Here is a 5607-nt window from a genome sequence, read left to right as displayed (position 1 = left end):
CAGTAGACAGTACTCCGCGCACGGCAGGAACGCAAAGTGCAATGGCCGCCGAGCAGATGGAAACACAATGGGAGGCTAGACCGGAAGTTGATCGTAGTGCGCCGGAAGTGACGTATTGCGTGGATGGAGCCTTATCTCCTCCCGACGTGGCTACATCCCCGCGCGTGGATGTAGACACTCCCATCGTTTTGAGACGCTGCGATACGCCATGTCGGCGATGCTGATCCAAGCTATTGGCAACCCTGCGTGGATCCACTAGTGATGACGTCTGGGGGACCTTGTCTTCTAGGTGGTATGGGCCTGTCCGAGGCGTCCTACGACACAAGGACTCTCTGTGATCGGGCATCGGGATCGGCATGCGGGAGAACGACGCAACGCATGTGAAGAGTCAAGCTCGCATCGTCATCTTTTAACCACTCGGTGACGTCACATACGAAAACCAGGGACCCTCCCGTTCCTGGTGCGAGAGTCTTTGTCCTCGCACAACGTTTCCAGAAAAGGAAAGGCAGTCGTCACGCGGCGCTCTTTCATTTCACCGGCATGCTCCAATACCACCTAAACGACAAGGCCTGCGTCTCCCCCCACCCAGACGCCATCGCTAGTGGACCCAGGCAGTGCCGCCTAGCTTACGCCAGCATCTCCGCCAACGCGTCTTGCAGAGCCTCACAACGAGCGTGACGCTAGCAGGCGGCGACGCCAAGACGGACGCGTCTGCCACTTTCGGCGAGTTTTAGCGCGTTTGACGTCTGGGGCGGGTCGGGAATTCACAACCGATGACGTCACGCGCGAGCCTTGTCTTCCAGGTGTGGTTGACCAATGCGTAGGCGCACGGTCCGGCCATAGCGGGAACGCGAAAGTGCCCGCTGAAAGGCAAGGTCGTAGACTCGTAGCCCGACTGGCGTATTTCTGCGTCGGGCCATTTGCATGCCGACCCCGCCCGATCGAGACCAGCCGTTAACGCTATATCACCCGGGCCGTTCCCACGGAACCGTCGTCTGCTACCATATCCCTGACCGTTGTGAGCCCATTCTGGATCTGCAGATAGCGCAGGTACCTTTTAGCGCGTTTGCCTTTTTCTTTCTTCCATCTAATTTCTAGAAGGCTATTTTATGCGCAGCGCGACGCGGGAGCAATGGTTTACCCTTTTTTACGTGGCAGCGTAATTTGAATCAGAATCATCTTGAAAGTATTTTGTAGTTGTTGTTTTCTTCGAGGGACATTATTCATTGATCGAGGTTATTGTTCTCGAGCGAACGCCACGGGGCATCCGGTGCTTGATAACATCGTCAACCTTATTCGAAGGAATATCAGTCCGCTCGTCTCACCTGCCCCTTTGATGCAGCGTCGCTCGGGTGGTTAATATATCCTTGATGCGTCTCGATATTTAAACGAGGCCCTCGGCCGGTTCCGGTGTCTAGTCGGTACCACCTAGAAGGCACGGCCTGCCCTTGCAGGTCTTGCGTTATAGGTAAGGCCTGCGGGGGCTTACCTAGACGTCAATGCGAACACGCGGTGACGCGGAGACGGACGCGTCTATGGCGCTGCGGAGTGTCTCGTTCAGCGTGTTTGCCGCTAGGGGCGGGTCGGTGATGCGCTAGCGATGACATCAGTGATGGAAGCGGCGTTTGACTTTTTCTAGGGGGTCTTGTGGAACGCAAACTGTTGAATAGGAGATAGGGACAGCCATTGACCCTTTTTGGGCAGATCCCAACGTGCCTTACCACATCGCACGAAAATTAAACGATGACTGCATCGCCAGATAGGTCCATCATTGATAATTAAGGGTTTATCCTCGATATCGGAGCACATTAGTACTTATACCTCTTCTAATTATAATACGTATAAAGATCATAAAAAAAAAAAATGAAAGCCGTTTACAACTCCCTGTAACACCGAATTAGAGCGCAGCTCTTGAAGAGAAGGGAAGGTACTGAAGGGAGGGTATACACCTTTCCACCTCATCCTCCCTGGTGCTCCTCCTCCCCTCTTGGCTCCTCCTTCTTCTCCCCTCCTTCCCCTCCTCCTCCCCACAACGTCACCAGGGCGACGTTTCAGCTTGGTGCCGAAACGTCACCGTGCCGAAACGTCACCGCAGTTACGCCGACGGCGACGCCGCTCAAGCCGGATACGGGCGCGTAAGAGCTGCGCTCTAAAAGTACTCCATGACACGCACTTTTCTCTTTCAGGAATAAGTGACTCCGATCAATGAACTGGAGGTTCCGTTTGCAATGGGGGTTAAAGAAAAAAGTTATTGAAAACTGAATCGCAGCCAGACACTCCAGTTTAGATAAAGTCTCTCCCACTCCCCCATAGTTATCATAGCCTGTCCATATCGTGCATTTACGTAAAATTCCCCCAAATCTAGCATATCCGCTAAAACGTCGATCAATGAAGATACGTTGCAGCCAGATACATGAACCTACGAAACACAACCCGCCCAAATATTATTCAAAATTAAAGTTGAGCTTTTACTTCTGCAAGAGTTAGCGGCATCGGAGCCAGAGTCCAGTCGCGGTTCGGAGCCCTTTCGATCGACTGCTGCTTCTCGGCACCGCTCTTTAAGATTAGAGGTCGACCTGCAATCAAGACCAAAAAAGTCGACCTGTCCATCGCGCTAACCCACGGGTAAGCCGCTTCTCCTAACACACCGATGCGACGCGGTGAAGCTCGACACGCACGCGCCCGTGCGAGGTGACGAAGGTTGACGCGAGCGGCCACTGTGCCACGACGTGGAGGCATGTGGCCGACATGAAAGTCATCTCATCAGGGGCGGTTGGTTAGTCATGCGGGTTTTCCTCCAGGTGGGTACGAGGGATTCTGAGGTCACCTGATCGGTTAGGAAGAAAAATACCCAGCGTTCCAGCCCAATCCGCTCGGAAGACGTAACCCTCGTATATTTTCTTTAGTTCTCGGTGAACACGACCACCTTTAATTTTTGTAGCACAAACCAAGGCATACGTGCTCCGCACACCTGCAAGTTCAGATTCGCCCCAGCATCCGCGCGCGACCATTGGCTACCGCCCCGTGACGTCACCTCCCCCTCGCCTCCTTCGCTACTCTCCTTTCCATGCGGCGCGCTTCCCTTTCCACTGTTTTATGCACAGGCGGACGTCGTCAGCTTTTCCCTGTCATGTAGGTAATAAATGCTCACGCATTAATGGGTCCATGAAACGATTCTTTTAACTTCTTCCTTAGCTGCAATTCTCAACTCAAAAGCGAAGTGAGAAATCAGACGGTCGTGACATGCTAGGGCACCGGTGAGATGGCTCCAAGCTTCCACCGTGTTTTTTATGCACACCATAGAACTTAGCATTCGCAAGTATAATGCTAAGTTCCGTCAGGGCACTCATCGGCCGCGAACGCAAATCCAAATATAAGTCGACGGCTTGATTGTTGACGAGCTCACGTCAAACTGACGCAGTTCTCGTGTCCAATGCGTGAGCTTGTTCTGGAGCACGCCTCCCGGCATGAGCTGCTTGCATTGACAGTGCTATGGCGGCATTTTGTTATCTGCTATTTTATTTTTCCATAGAGCGCGTGCAGCGAGCATCGACTACTGTGATTCTCCATCCCACACACGTCTGAGGTAAAGACAAAGGCCCAGGCGCGTGAGCCGAGCTCAGCAGAATGCTTCTGCTTGCACGGGAACTCGTGCATAGGAGGCACTTTTCAAAGTCATGCACTCGTGCCCTTGCCTTCGTCTGCGCTGCAGATGTTTGTGAAATGGAGTATACGAATACCCTGTACTTCGTCTCACCTAAGCATAAACTATTGTTAGCCACGCATGCTAAAAGCGCCAGCTAGTTGCTTTGGATGAAGCCTCGGCGGCTGCACGAGCGCTCGTGCAGCGAATGCTCCAGTCAAGGCAGACGCCCTACGTCGCAAACTACGCCATCAACAAGTACAACATCAACGACAGACGTACCATTTCCAGTGGCGGGAAGAGCACACAACAGCTATCGCTGCAAAAAGAAACAAAAGCGTTCGGAATAAAGCAAGTGTCTATTTTGCTCAGAACGCATTTGTTCACGAAACGCGGCGCCGACGCCCCACGACTATGCCGAGAGGTGCTGCAACACAGAACTGTTCATTTTTTTTTTTTTTTTTCTGTCTCGGTATTTTGTTTTCTTGAAGCCTGTCACGGAGCCTTACATGGGGACGGCCAACATACCATAACTGCATAACAGAAGGCGCCAAATGAGAAGCAAAACAAAGGTAGGGAGAGCGAAATAAGGGACAGTAGAATAGGCGTTGCCCCTCCGCTAAGCCCTCCATCCACAACGAAGAAGCCGCTACTGCGCCTGCGCGGACATGGCCTTGACTGTACAGTTCCGGGTTTCGTAAAGTGTTGCGGAGAGCATTGCGGTACGGCCAAAAAGATCTACGAAAACTCCCTACTGATTCAATTCTTTTTTTTTTTTTTTTTCTTTTTTCCTGACCAGGTCATTTGTCTGCGAGACGCGGGGGGCCGAAGTGGTGTATTGCTATGCCCGGGGGGTCCCGAAGAGGACAAACCTGCCAAAGGCTTAGCTCAACCACCAGGATGCGCTTTTGCCACGCACAGGCAGGCGTAAATGGGTGAACCCACATGGCTATCTCAGCAAACGCTCCCTGCGTGGGGGAAACGGCAGAGTCACCATCTTTTATCCCGTTTTTAATAGCGAAATCGAACGTATACTGGTCGTTATATAGATATATATATATATATATATATATATATATATATATATATATATATATATATATTTTTTTTTTTAAGACGGATAAACCAGTGGAGGGTTCATGCGCCGCGTTTTCACATGGCGAGGAGGAAAGCAGGCAGAAATGCGGAGACGCTCGCAGACGACCAACGCGTTCGTCACCTCCTCGCACATCGTATTGCAAACGCGGCCCATAAACCACGTGCCCTCGCTCGAGCAGTTGGACACTCTAGCGGCGAGATGTTTCGGTGGCGCCCTCGTTCGGTTACCTTTCGTGACGTCATTACCTTGTGAACAACAAGTTCCATGGTGTTTGTATTTGGCATGGAGGAAGCCTGAAATCATAACGAGATCTCAAAGCAACACTGCCGACACCGTCAAAATTGAAGTTCTTACATTCCTCTTATTTCCGTCGTTGAGACATCCTTTCCTGACGTCATAGCCAGCATTCGGCCAATTGTGGTGGGCCGACCACAGCGACGCTTTCGATCGCTCACGTCGTCATATTTTGTGGAGCAGACAGCTAAGGAAATCTGGATGCTCGGAGCGCGCCTTGGTGTACCGGAGAACCCATGTAGTGCAATGTCTTCGTGGGAAATACCACTCGATGCAGAGAAGGACACCAATCTCCGACTGGAACGATTAGTGGTAGACACAAAACTAGCTGCCTATGTTTCCATTCACTCATTAAATGCACTCGAACGCTGGCGTCCAGAGTTGTCTCAGTATTCCAACGCATTGAAATACCGAGTAGAGACAAAGGCTTCTAGCTTTGCATCTACCCACTTCTCATTCCAGTCAGAGCTCGGTGTTCCGAAGTCCATTCTTGTCTCCTCCTCGTTTTTACCCACATAGTCGATGACTGCGTGCGTCAAACACTTGCCACGCACACAGACAGTCCGTAATG

Source organism: Ixodes scapularis, unplaced genomic scaffold (genome assembly GCF_016920785.2).
Source record: "Ixodes scapularis isolate PalLabHiFi unplaced genomic scaffold, ASM1692078v2 PGA_scaffold6__148_contigs__length_123643588, whole genome shotgun sequence".
Lineage (NCBI taxonomy): Eukaryota > Metazoa > Arthropoda > Arachnida > Ixodida > Ixodidae > Ixodes > Ixodes scapularis.
Note: the sequence above shows the minus strand (reverse complement) of the source record.